The following is a 15,860-nucleotide window of genomic DNA, read 5'->3' on the forward strand; positions in this document are numbered from 1 at the left end:
GATTTCCTAAAAACAGAACAGGGAATCTAGTAGTCATTTTGACTCAGCCCCACAATACTTCAAATATCTCAAGATCGGTAACTCTTTTGTTTTTATAGTTTCTTTTGTAAGAAAATAGACTCTTCAAGCTTTAATGGCATAATTCACTCAGCTTCTAATTCAACTCCTACAAATTATGGCGATTTTCCAAAATCACCTTACTGCTGCTGTCCCCAAACAGATTATTACCAAATCAAATACTAACATTAGCATTTCACCTTAATAGCTAGCTTACCAAGCCTTAATTTAACATATTAATCTTTAACATATCTTTCACTTTTCATCAACAACTATCAAAAAGCTCAAGCACTCATCAATGGCAAAACACAAAATCATCATCAATCCACAAAATTGAACCATGGGTTTTTAGAACTCAAGTCAACTACTAAAACATGCATGCATCTCAAGAACAACATCAAACATACCTTAGTCTAGCAAACCACCATAGCCGATTTTCTCAAGCTCTTCCCCTTCCTTTCTTTCCTCTATTCGGCCAAAGGTGTTCAAGAATGAACACATTTTTTTTTGTTTTCTTTCCTCAACTCACGGCAACAAGGGGGGGGTATGGATGAGACCATTTTTTTTCATCACCCTTCCTTTTCATTGTTTAATTACCATGCTATTTATTTTATTTTTCTTAGCATACATACTAGCATAACATGTTGGTGACATGTTTCCACCCATAGCATGGCCAGCCACTATGCTTTAATTTGGCTAATTTGACATGCAAGGACAAACACTTTCCCACATATATTAATGGGCCACTTGAACACTTGCCTAGCATATTTCTAAATTGTCTCACATAAGTCCCTACTAATAAATTCCACATACACTGACCAAATTAAAGTATGGAACTATCACACAAGCATTTACGCACATCATAAACACAGAATATAATCTTTAATTATTTATAAGACTCGGTTTTGTGGTCCCGAAACCACTTCCCGACTAGGGTCAATTTTGGGCTGTCACAAGTAGTTCCCGACACTAGTTCAATACCAAATTCAACTTCTCGAATCGGTGGTAATCCCGGTAACTCTTCGGGAAATACATCTAGATATTTACACAAACCCTTTTCTAACATAACTCTGAGCTTTCATCGACGAAATCACAACCGGCAACCCATTCAGATCATCTGACTCAATCCAGATAATCTCATTATTCTGACATCTCAAATCGATCATCTTTCGTTTGTAGTTCACAATCGCATCATGCAATGTTAGCCAATCCATACCTAGAATTATATCAAATTCATCAAATAGTAACAACATCAGATCGGCCGAAAAACAAAAATCTCGTATCATCAACGGACAGTTCTTGCACACTTTATCTACCAATACACACTTGCCTAAGGGGTTCAATACTCTAATCACAAATTCAATAGACTCTACAAGCAAAGTCTTACTAGATACTAAATTTATACATATATAAGAATGAGTTGATCCTGGATCTATCAATTCAATTACAGTAGTATCATAGAGAGTGAAAGTACCGGTAATAACATCTAGAGACGAAGCTTCATCACGAACGTGAATAGCATAAGCTCTTGCAGGTGCGCGAGCTTCAGATCTAACAGTAGTGTCTTTAGTTCCCTTCTGGCTACTACTCACATTACCCATGTTTTTGGGTGGTCTACCTCTAGCAGCCGTATTACTCGGTCTCGTATTCTACACAGTGTCTTTTTCAACCAACTCGGGATAATCACGAATCAAATGATCTAACGATCCATATTTAAAACAGGCCCGATCACTCAATCTACAATCATCGGGATGATGTTTACCATAATGTCTACACTCGGGTCGATTAAGTATGATGTTACCAACACTAGCTATTGAGGTCGCTTTCGAACTTACAAGTGGTCTGTCTTGATCTCGTCTAGAATAACCCACAGTAGCCTTTGAACGGCTAAAATCATCTCAGAACATCTTTGATGTTGACTGAAATGACTTACTCGATGATCTTTTTCGTGAATCTCTAGCTTCAAAGTTAGCTTTTCTTTTCCCTTTCCCATGTTCTTCAACTTTGCATGCTCGCTCGACAAGTACCACAAACTCTTTGATTTCCAGAATCCCGACTAATAACTTGATGTCTTCATTTAAACCATCCTTGAACCTGTTATACATGATTGCTTTGGTCGATACACATTCCCGAGCATATCTGCTGAGTCTCACAAGTTCCCTCCCATATTCTGTCACTGTCATGTGACCCTGTTTCAACTCGAGGAATTCTTTACATTTCTGATCTATAAATCTCTGACTGATATATTTTTTTCTGAAATTTAGTATAAAAGAACTCCCAAGTAACACGTTCCTTAAGAACCATAGATACTAAGGTATTCCACTAATGGTACGCGATATCTCTAAGCAAGCAAACATCACACTTAATGCATTCATTGGGAGTGCAAGATAAATCATCAAACACTCGGATAATATTATCTAACCAGAACTCAGCTCCCTTAGCATCATCATCAACAGTAGCTCTGAACTCTTTGGCCCCATATTTACGAATCTTATTGATAGGTGGCTTACTCGAGCGTATCGGATCAATAACTTGGGGAGCTACAGGAACTTACGGGGGTGGAGGTTGTTAAGCAATTGGATTCATTTGAACGAACTCTATAAACGACTCATTCATCATTTGCAAAAAAATTGCTTTGCCTCTCCTTCGTGGCTACTAACAACAACCCTAAAATCAGATTGCACTGCCCCTTGAGTGGGAACGGGTGCATTACTTTCAACATCGCCAGCTACGGCTCGATTGGGATCCATTTGCTATACCTAAACACATTTTGAATTGTCCACAATTCATCACACTATCGCAATATATAAATATGACATGTATAGCTAAACTCTTACACGCTACTTTAGTCCTAGAATCAACTAAACCGTAGCTCTGATACCAAATAAAATGTAACAACCTAACCCGTATCCATAGCTGGATTAGAATTATGAGGCATTACCTAACACAACACAGTCTAAAACAGTCATTTATTACAATTCATGTCTACTAATCATATCTCATATACAAACCATGCTTGTTTTCCGTGCAAACCAATTTGACAATACAAATCATACTTTGAAATTTAACCAAGTCATAACCATTCTACTATTCAAATTTTTGAACCAACTAACATACGCCTAATCATATTACATTATAACAAAACACATCCACCAACTATATCATTACTCAAGCCGAATCTTATAACCAAACATTATCATACTTATATAACTCGAAACATACTTCCTAAAAGAGCTTATAACATGACCAAATATAAATAAAAATTTATATCTCTAACAAGCCATTTCGCATCGCAACTTATATACAATTCAAAATTTGTCATAGTCTATACATGTCATATGTCATAATATCAAACTTTCAAAATACCAAAATGGCGATTGATAGTGTGACGATAATCCTTAACGATCCCCGAGCTCGAGCTACCTTTATATATCTATAATACAATGAAAGGATACACAAAGTAAGATTTGGAAGCTTAGTAAACCATAAGCAAATAAATCATCTCGATGATATTTTTAATTCAATTCAACTAGGTTGAATTTAAATAAATTTCAAACACATATACATTTAACTATCTCATCTAAATTCATAATATCATTTTAAGTACTAAACTTACCTTATTATTTCATGAAAATATAAAATTCACACATACCTGAACCATTTAGCTCAAATTCACATTCGGGATTGTTAAGAACACACGAAAATCATATAAAGCTCGTACAATGTCATATCCCAGATATGATCTTACATGTTAACCCATATCGATGCTACTGTCCCGACAGGGTCTTATACGAATCATATACGATGCCAATGTCCCAGACATGGTCTTACACATTTTCTCACTTCGATGTCAATGTCCCAGACATGGTCTTACACGAAATCACACCTCGAAAATCCTAATATCATGACATCAGTATCCTATACATTTCCTAAGATTCATTCGGAGCTTTCGACTTTGTAATTAAATCAATTCATGCACAAAACCAGTCATCCAATGCTCAAATCAATTCGGCAATATATATGTATACATATACAATTGAATTAAAAAATATTTATTTACTTATGAACTTATCTCGTACGGAAATGAATGGATCGGATCAATTACTCGTCAACTTTCGATTTCCTCGGATCTAAATCTGATTTCTTTCTTTCTTGATCTATATGAATTCAAATTTAACTCATTTCATCACCTATTCATACAATTTCACCCAAAAATACCTATTTGGACTTTTTACATTTTAGCCCCTAAAGTTTCACATTTATTCAATTTAGTCTCTATTTCACAAATACACAAAATTCACACAATTCAATATAACCCAAGCTTAGCCGAATTACTATAGTGCCTCTAGCAGCCCAAAACTTTCATTTATTTCACATTTCAACCACTCAATTTACATATTTCACAATTTAGTCCCTATTTCACATTTTGGTCAAAAATCACTCGGCAACACATATTAATCTATCAACATTTATTAATTTTCCATCATCAACATTTAAAAATATCAATCTATCATTAATGGAAACTCAAAAATTCATCAACCAATTCAAAAATTAAGGCATGGGCTAGCTAAAACCCGAAGCATCGATCTCAAAAACAAAAAAAATTATCAAAAATCGAGCTCAAACTGTACCTTAATCAAGCTATGTGTGTACCGAACCCTAATTTTTCATCAATGATGTCTTTCTTCTTCAATATTCGGCCAAGGAAGAAAAGATGGACAAAATTTTAGCTTTGGTTTTATTTATTTTATCATTAATGTATTTATTTACTATTTTACCATTAAAAACATTAGTAATTACACCAAATGCCACTCCACTAACTCACAAATGGCCTATTTACCAGTTAAGGACCTTTACTTTAATGTTCTATAGCTATTAGACACCTTTAGCATATAGAACACAATTTTTATGCTTTACGAGATTTGGTTCTTTTTACCGAATTAAGCATTCAAATAGTAAAATTTCTTTAAGAAACTTTCACACATAAATAATCACATGCTGTAAATACCAAAAATAATATTCAAATAATTTTCTGACGTTAGATTTGTGGTTCCAAAACCACTATTCCGATTTAACTAAAATTGGGCTGTTACACAAACACCCTATTTACATGCCATGATTAACCATAGATTGAGAATTCAAAAACTACCGAAAAGAGATGAAGGTAGGTGTATGCTTCGGTGATCAGACCAATACGATCCAAAAGTTCAAGATCTATAAGAAATAATATCCAAAGTAAGTATAAGAAATACTTACTAAACTTCCGTAAAATCAACACACTACTTACTATGCTCATTAAGTGGCTATGAGTCTATCATCAATTGAACTTCAACCTTGATTCAATATGATTCAAAATTCAAAGTTAGTAACGTTTAAACTTATGGACATTCAGAAATCATAACTTATTATACTTCATTGTAACAAATCCATATCGAATAACTTTTAATATTACAATGGATCTTCGTAAAAGTACTCACGTAAGTCCAGAAACATATAATGCTCATAAGAGCTAATTGGATACAAATTTGTTGTGTCGGGTTACCCTTCCAGGTTAAACAAATGACAGCACAGATAAACTAGTTTGGCCAGAGCTAGGTAAATGTATTAAACTGCAATGGATAGCTAATTTAGGCTAAATTCGAGTCTCATGTTAACCTGAGTCTGCAACACATGCAAGAGCTCAGTTTAGAATATATATTCAAACAGAATTCTCACGTATGAAACTTTTATTAGATCCATCGAAATCTTTTCAGAAAATTTATTTCTACTCCTTATAGATCAAATTATTCACGATAATGACAATTAAATATGTATATAGGTACAATTAATAAAATTAATATCAAATTATAACCAAAACATCAGTAGAAACTTACCTGTTGAGTGATTCAACTAACAGAGACTAATTGACGATTTTCCCTTTTCCTCGTTTGTCCTCCACACGTTGAGATTCTTGATCTAGAGTATAATTTAAGTTAATTAACTCCATTGAAACATCATAAATACTCAAAATTTACAATTAAGTCCTTTTAATCACATTTACAATTTTACCCCTAAACTTTCCTTTTTATACATTTTAATCCTTAACCTTAAACTATCAAATTGAACACAAATAAGCTTAATTCATGCTAACCAAATTTCATATATCTCATAAAAATCCCATATATTTGTCTAATTCACAAAAAATTCATGACATTTTCAACTTTAACAAATAAATCCTTTAAATGTCAAAACTACTAAATAGCACTTTATAAAATAGTACTATTTAACAACCGAACTTAATATTTTATCAACAAAATTCAAAAACACTTCAAACTCATTCATGGAAAATCCTTAAACTTTTAACAATTTCATAAACTAGTCCATAGGCTAGCTAAATCGACTTTCCGAGATTTCAAAAACATAAAAATTACAAGAAACGGGTTAAAAATCACTTACCAATTGAAGCTTAAAATGTGACAACCCTATTCGGCCATAGAAACAAAAATAAAGAACATAATATAATTTTATCATCTTTTGTCTTATTATTTTAACTTTTATAGTTTGGCTTTCTTATAAATATTCAGACATTTTTAATTAAACATAATTAACCTATCTTTAACTTAACTAAATCCTATTAATTTGAATGATGACATGAAAATCACTAACACAAATATATCTTGGTTTAATTATTCAAATGACCCTTGCTTTATTTAACACTTCATGTAATTAAAACTTTTACCTCGTTTGCAAATTAGTCCTACAGCATTAATAAGTCAACTAAACATCAAAATTATTGAACTAAATTTTTATTACGACACTCTGTTAAATTCGTAATATTAACTAAATAATAAAATACTAACTCACTCGTTGGAATTGTAGTCTTGAAACCTCTATTTTCAACACCACTGAAAAATGGGATGTTACAAACTTTATCATTTCTATCAATTTTTTTTCATTCAATTATCCTACAATTTATTTTTGGTTTCCACGAGCTAACGGAGAGACTTATTGGACATATGCAATTGAGACTCAAATGATTTATAATTAAGCTCCAGATTTTTGCCTCTTAATTATAAACTCATTTAGTCACGAAGTCATTCCACTATAGTATCGTGACTGAGCTCTCCCCAACAACATACCATTACAAAAGCAACTTGATTTGTGCTCATCCAATGACCTTATCATAAGTGTGTTATCCTCATAGGATATCCTTAATCTCTTTGGGATAATATTCGTTCTCCCAATATGAACCTATTTTATCTCATGGTAACCATTACATCTTCCTTAATGAAAAGTCAATTACTATCAAATAGTAATCAAGTCATTCATCACAAAGATGAAAGCCCCATGACCATGTTTACTTTTCGTCAACCATGTAATGCAAATGAGAGGATATCATTTACCCATGTCTCGTGTTATGAATTCCACTTTTGTGAATGGCGCTACATATTGTAGAAGTCATACACCCAACACACCAGCTTTCAGTTCCTTATCTATTCGAACTTGAGCTTTTACTTACATCAAAGTGTACAAGTCTCGTATGCATAGCCTGTCATCCACTTAGGATTTAGGTATGACACACTATGAATGTCACAAGTGAATAAACCTATAAATAGATTCAGGATCTATTCTTTTGGGTCCAGTCTAATGTACTGTCAGTCCAATTAGTCATATCTATGTCTCTATATTCTGGGAGTCATCTGCCCAGATGTCCAAGACAAAAAATCTCCCCTATTAGACTTGATAGACAACATATTATTCTTTCAATCGGTTTGCTCATTTTTTATTAGACTAAGGACATGTTAGGTTCGTCTACTAATTTGTATTACGATTTGACCACATAATACGACTTAGTTTTAGTCAAACATTAGACAACCAATGAGAAACATTTGCTTCTATTTTGCTTTGTGTGTAAAATCCATATGAGGACAATTATAGAAAGTATATCAATAAATTTCTTTTATTAACCAATCTATTTGAAAAAATTACAAGTTTACAAATGAATATACTACACTCAGGGCACCAAATCCAACAGTCTCCCACTTGCCCTACTAAAGTAGATAACTCATATTTTGCATTATCATGCTTTCCACATGTTTCTCAAAACTCCTAGGTAGTAGAGTTTTGGTCAATAGGTCTGTAAGGTTTTCCTCTGATGTGACCTTGACTACATCCATGATTACGTCTATAACTGCCTCCCTTATGATATGATACTTTTTTTCAATATATTTTGTCCTCTTATGGTTTCTTGTCTTATTGGTATTAGTTATTACCATACTAGTTTCACAATACAGTGTGATAGCTTTTCCTATACCAAGAATAACTTCAAGATCTATAAGGAACTTTCGAAGCCAAATTGCTTCTTTGGTAGCAGCCACATATTTGGCCTCCATAGTGGAATCAATAGTACAACTCTATGTTACGCTCCTCCACATAATAGACCTATTGCCTAGGACAAAAACATAACCCAATGTTGATTTTTTTGAGTCCTTACACGTTTGGAAGTCAAAATTAGTATATCCGATAAAAGTAAGATCTCTTCTGGAATGCACGAGTATATAATCCCTCGTTCTCCGTAAATACTTGAGTATATGCTTAATTGCTTGCTAGTGTCTTGGTTCTAGATTCATCTAATGTCAACTTACCAATCCCACTACAAAACAGATATATGGATGTGTGCATAACATAGCATACATGAAACTTCCTATCGTTGAAGTATAAGGAACCTTTCTCATGATATTTCTTTCTTCCACTATCTTAGGATAGTCCTCCAAAGAGAGATGAAATCCCAATATGGAAGGTTGATTTCCCTTCTTCAAATCGGTCATTACATACTGCTCTAATATCTTATCTAGGTTGATTTCCCTTCTTCAAATCGGTCATTACAAGTTCCCACACTGAGTTGGAATCCATTTAATCCATCTTAATTTTTATAGTTATTTCCCAAAACATAAAATCCACACTCTAGATTGCTTTGACATACGCGAGTGGGTCATTATCTTCCTATTTGACAAAATCAGTGTTAAAAACACTTCTGCCAAATTGGAAGAACTCAAGCCTATGAGAGACCTTCCCACTACGACAAAGCACCCTATGTTGCTAATCGTTTATGGATTTAGTCTTAGGAGTTGGTTCTGGAACTATTTTTATAGGGTTTTGTATATTTCCTAAAATTTTCTCAAGTACCTCTTTACTCTGAGGTTTGAGGCCATTCATATAACTTTCTTCAAAGAAAGTAGCACGAGTTGACACTATTATAGATTGCTCTTTCGGGTTATAAAACAAACCTTTTTCTCTTTAGGTATCTTACAAATATGCACAATTCTATACGTGAGTCCAACTTCCTCGCATCTTTATCCAATATGGGGGTCGAGAATCCCCAAATTCTTAAATAATTAAGATTTAGCTTCCTATCATGCCACAATTCATATGGAGTTGTTGGTGTTGCCTTAGTTGGCACATCATTCAGAATATAACAAATCATTTGTACCCTATATCCCCAAAAAGTGATTGACAGCTTTGAATAACTTAACATCAAACATACCATGTCTAATAACGTTCAATTCCTACCATGTCTAATAACGTTCGATTCCTTCTCTCTACCATGCAATCTTTTTGTGGAGTGCTTGACACGGTCAACTAGGATAGAATCCCATTATTTATAAGGTACCCTAAGAACTCATCAGATAAATATTCCCCATCTCGATCAGACTGAAGTGTCTTTATGGGTAAACTTAGTTGTTTTTCCACTTTCGCACGAAACTCTTTTAATTTATCAAAGGTTTCACTCTTGCAGTGCATTAGGTACACAAACCCATATTTGGAATAATCATTAATAAAGGTTATATAATGAGTGTAACCACTTTTGCACTGACGCTCATGAGGCTACATACGTTAGTGTGAACAAGTTCTAGGGGTTTCACAACCTTCATTCCTTTTGCTTTAAAAGATAGCTTAGTCATCTTAGCTTCCGAGCAAGATTTGAATTGTGGAAGATCAACTTCTTTAAGTGAACTTAAGATGTCATCTTTCATAAGGCTAGTGATTCTTTCTTGATTAATATGACCAAGTCTTAAATGTCAAAGGTACACCTAATTGGAGTGAGAAATTTTAAGTATTTTATTCATTATTTCAATCTCAAGCAAGGAGTACATATTTGTTTTGATAAAATAGAGATTATTTGACATCCATCTATTATAGATAAGGTTATGATTTCTAAATATTACAATTCCATTCTTCAAAGTCACATCAATCCATCTTTATATAAACATGCTACTGAAATGAAGCTTCGTTTGAAACTTGGTGCATAGAAAACATTTTTTAAAATAATCTTCCTAAAATTATCAAAATAAAGATGTTCATCTCTCACTTCTTCAGCTACCAGAATTATCCCGATTTCGATCCACAATGATAGACTCTTATCTCTAAGATATTTCATCTTCTCGAACCCCTACAGAGAAACACACATATGATTAGTGGCTCTTGAATCAATGAAGTAGTTGTCTATTGAATCCTCCACTAAATAATTTTTTACCATAAAGAGTTCCACAAAGGCCTTTGGTGGCTAGATATTTCTTCCACTCTTTACAGTTTGCCTTGAAGTGTCCTTTCTTACTGCACAAAAAGCATTTAGACTTGGATAAGTCTTTAGGCTTTCTAGTTCTCTTCTTTTCCACTTTTAATGTCCCAGAGACCTTAACCTTTCCTTTCTTAGTGTGCTTTCTTTTCCTTTTTGAAGAAGAAGTGTCAGCTATGTTTAGTTCTACTCTTCAGACCAGCTGACCGCCATTCAACATCAACTCATAGGACTGTAGCTCTTTCATGAGTTGTATAAATGTTAGGTTCTTGTTTCCAAGGTTATATACGACCTGAAAGCTAGCAAATTCCTTGGGCAAGGTTTTGAACACCATCTCAACTTGAGTATTCTAGTCCAAATTGGCCTCATTGTCCGCAGCCTTTGGAAAGTATCACATAAGAGTAATCATATGGATTTTGATCGGAGTGTCGGGCTTTTTTTTGGGCATTCATCAAGCTAGTTATAGCAGACTATCAAGTCAAGGCAACTTGGCTCTGAACATGTCTTCTTGCTTATCCAGAATCGCTTTAACACCCTTACAGCTCTCCAGTTGCTTATGTACAGTGCTGATCATGCTTGCTAGTATATATTAATGAGTTATCTCATCAGACTCCTCCCAGCGTTTTCTAGCCTCAGCTTGAGTGGCTAGAGGGCAGTTACTATAAATAATTATTTTAAGTTTCTCACAGCTCAGAACAATAATTAGGTTCCTTTTCCATTCTTTATAGTTATTTCTGTTTAGTTTGTTTTTAGTGAGTATGTTCAATAAAGGAGTAGGTGTTATTTTTTTACTGGAAAATAAAACATTCATTTATTAATATCTTTGTATAAGAAAATGTTTGAAATTTTTTTTCAACATTACGATATGCACTAAGATGAAGCATGTGTCTTACATTAAACTATGAAAATAATCGTAAGTCATTGCAATGATAATTGCTACACCCATTTAATCAAGCCACCCTGGGGTGATCACGATCAAATAGTAAGAACATGAATTTCCATCCAATTAGCATATGAACTTAATTCCTTAGGCATTTATACATACTAATAGTCGTGTAACATTTGGCCATCTTTCTAACTTAAGTAAAGCTCTGTAGGGAGTTACTTAACTAGAGTGTATAATCATCAACTCAACACCTATCGCATCATGCACCACAAATGAGTCATTATGGGACAATCTCATCGAGTAGCATGTTATGAAGAGATGTCCTTTTTGAAGACAAAACTTCTTTCTATATTGTATGATAATACCTACTATGGAGGCCGACTCGACTTTGCAAAAAAAATAAATACCTATTGTTTTCCAGTATTTTGTTATTGTTTTTCCACTATTTTCCTATGGTTTTGCTTCCATTTCAGTATTATGTTGCTACTATTTTGTTATTATTGTTTGGATATTGTATAACTCTTGTTTTATTGTTAATTTTGCTACTATTTTAGAGGTATTTGCTTATTAAGTTTCACCTTTTTTTAGTGTTATTTAAGTATAAATTTTTTAAAAATTTATTTTTAATTTGTTCGGAAACATTTATTTTAATATTTTTAGTGTTTTTGATGTATTATATATTATAATTTTTTTATATAAAAAATAAAATAAAAAATTTTTAATACGGGCGGGTCAATTTCGAGTTTTAGCATTTTTATCTAGGCCGAACATGAGAAAAAATTTAGGCCTTTTTTTTAGGTAAGGCCGGACCGGGGCCTATCAAACAAGCCTAGAAGTTTGTTAAGGCCCAAACCATGGACAACTCTAGTGGCAGACATTTTCACTAAAACACTGGGAAAGCCAAACACTACGTTTGGTTCGCTGTAATGGAATAGAGCTATAATTAGTAATTCAACTATTTGGTTGAATGGAAGGAAATAGAACTATAATAGTATTCTTGTATTTGGTTGAATGGAATGATGTTGTAATTACATAAGGAAAAAAGTTGAAAAGACCAAAGTACCCTTAGTAGAATTTTTATTAAGTAGATGATTATTGTTATTGTTATTAAATTTTAATAGGATTATTATTAAATGTAATTTAATAAAAATAAGAAATATTTTAATTATATTTTAATATAATTATTATTAAATATAATTTAATAATATATAATTTAATAACATTCTTAATATAATTATTAATATATGAATTAATAAAAATAAAAATATATAATATGAAAAAAATAATATATTGCCTACTATATATTTTTTCTTGAAATTGGAATGCATATTTAATGTGCTAGAGTATTATTAGCGAAACAAATAATTTAATTATTCTATAAACTAAAAAGAAAAATATTAGAAGTAACAAATAACTTGAGAATTATATTTTACATCCAAACATAATGTTCATACATTAACAAAAAGTTACATGATGCCATTAGCTTATATGCGATAATTCATATATTAATTTTTATAGCATCAAAAAGTTACAACAATATTACATATACAAAAAGTTACCAAAACATCACCAACACAACAATTAAATTAAGTCAATAAATTTTACATATAAAAAGAGTAAAATGCAATTAAGTTACCAAATTGAAATGGATAACTCAACACCAACTAAACCAACTTTGCTCTACTTGAAAAGAGAAAAAGGCTCCATGTGCTTGATTATGTCTATTTTAGGAGGAAGGAACTATATTACCAAGGTAAACCATAGATGAAAACCAACACGCCAAAGATTCTGCATGTACTTAGCCTCAAGTAGTATAGCACATAACTGAAATAAGTCGAAATAAGTCACATTATCAGAACAGCAGCGGTAACAACTTTCTAAGGTATCATTTATTTAAACTTTCAATAAAACTATAGGGTTATTGAATCTAAAATCAACATTTCTCTTATACAGGAAAATAAACAAAGAGATACAATAGGCCATTTCTTTAATTATGCCTTAACCAGGAAATAGGAAAATAAACATAAACCTATAAGAGATGGTTCAACAACATAGGCTCCACAAACTGACAAAGGTCATATCCAATATGCAATGTTCAAATAGGAATTCATAAGCCAACATCTAAAATTTCGTTACAAATTCTTTAGACAATTTAGTCATATTATCATGAATGTTAAGTCTCCTGTAACAGCCTGTTTTTCACTGGTACCGGAAATAGTAGTTTCGGAGCCACTAAATTCGACGAGTAAGTTCGTAAAAATTATTATTTAATATTTACCAGTCAAGTATGGTTTTAAAAAGGTTTTTTATTTGATAATTTATGTTATATAAGCGAGTTATTAAGTTCAAGTGGTATGACCCTAAGGTCAAGTGGTTTTAGAAAATGAGGTATCGGTACCTCGTTTCTATAAACCGAACCGTAAATATTTTTATAAATATTTACAGAATGTCATTTAGGTGGTATTAAAGTTTCATTAAAAAATTTTAACGTTTCGATAGTTAATTAATTTAAATGAACTAGATCATAAAAGATGTAAAATTTGATCGTTAATTGATTTGAGTAATTAAATGGCTTAATGAATGAAAGTATATGGACTAATATGGTAAATATACCATATTATATATGAGTGGGCGGTTGGATTTGTCTTATTATGAAACTATGTATGTTTTATTAATTAAAATAAAACAAATTAAAAGGAAATAAAATAAAGTTAAAGATATCATCTTTTTCCTTTTATTTTTTTGCCGAAATTGATAAGGAAGAAAGCCATTGATAAACCTTCAAGCTTCGGTCAAGCTTCATAGGATGCATGTAAGTCTGTTTTAGCCCCGTTTCTAATAATTTTTATGTTTTTGAGATCATTACAACTAGGTCCAGTTAGCTCGTACCTTCGATTATGAAACTGTTAAAGATTTTGAATGTTGTCATTGATGAACATTGTGATTTTAGATGTTAAATGATGAATTTGAGATATTATTTGTTATTTAAAACTATGTCATTCAGTGATTTTTGATGAATTTTTCGATTAGGGGCTAAATTGTTAAAATAGTAAAAGTACAAGGATTTGATGTGAAATTGTTGCAAATATGGGCTGATATGGATGCCATGAATATTCAGCTGTTATAAATTGGCAATAAAAATGGTTTGTAATAACAGATTTTGCCCGGGCTTAAAAGGGCCCAAATTACAACGGGCCTATGTAGCCCAAAACCCGAAATAAGCAAAGGCCCAAAACAATGGCCCAACACAATATCAGAAACCCTAGGGTTTCTGTGATGAGTCTCACGCCTCAGTCACCTAGCCTCGCCCTCCGAATCTCAGCCCCCGAATCTTCATCTGCGCACAAAAAAGGAAATAAACAGTATATGGAAAACAAGATCGAAGATTTGCAAATCAAATCAATATAAGCAGATTAGTTTCTTTATATATTTTGAGAATGGCTATAAAAAGCCATTAACGCACTGTAATAAGGGATTCAAAAATAAAATAAAAATAGAGGCTTTAATTTTCGCAATACAGAGAGTGTAATCGGTTAAAGGTTAATACTTGTAACCCTATTATTTTTCTGTTATATGTATTTATTTTTATCGCTTATATACATAAAAATAATATAAGAGGAAGGAAATAACCTGGGTTTTAAGCCCTAATCGCCATGAACGATTGAGGAACCGTCTCCGAGGAAAGAAGGTCAGAAATCGAAAGGTCTCTCGGGCTTTTGAGGTGTTTCCACGAATATTTGGAGGGTTTTGAGCCCAGATTTACGTTTAGGGGTTTCGGAGGAACCGGATTTGAGTTTCTCTCTTTTCTGACCGCCACATACGGCGGCGCCGTCGCTGGAGATCGGCGGTCGGCGCGGTGGCCGATGCCCGGACTCCCTGGCCAGACGGACTGAGGGGAGAGAGTTTTTTTTTTAGGGATTTTGGTTTTTTTTAAATGAGTTTTTGAAAATGTTTTTTTTGAAGTTTTGGGGGCTTATATAGGGTACCAAAACGATACCGTTTTGGAAAGCCCCCAGACGCCCAAAACGGCGTCGTTTTGGAGAGATCGAACCGAATGCGACCCGACCCGGCCTAGGATCCGCGTGTTTTTATGTAGAGGGGAAAATTGCGCTTTTAGCCCCTCCGCCTTTTAATATCTTTATAATTAAGTTTTTTTATTTTTAAAATCCGCTCCTTAATTTATTTCCAATTTCAATTTGGTCCCGACGAAACGATGCCGTTTTAGAGGAGAGGGGAAAATTTCCCTTCCAGCCCCTCTATGTAATTCGAGTGTTCAAATTAGTCCTTTGGGTTTCATTTATTTGCGAATTTGCCCCAAAATTTTTCAATTGCTATTCAATTTAGTTTTTTTTTATTTTCCTA

Source organism: Gossypium hirsutum, chromosome D11 (assembly GCF_007990345.1).
Source record: "Gossypium hirsutum isolate 1008001.06 chromosome D11, Gossypium_hirsutum_v2.1, whole genome shotgun sequence".
Classification (NCBI taxonomy): domain Eukaryota; kingdom Viridiplantae; phylum Streptophyta; class Magnoliopsida; order Malvales; family Malvaceae; genus Gossypium; species Gossypium hirsutum.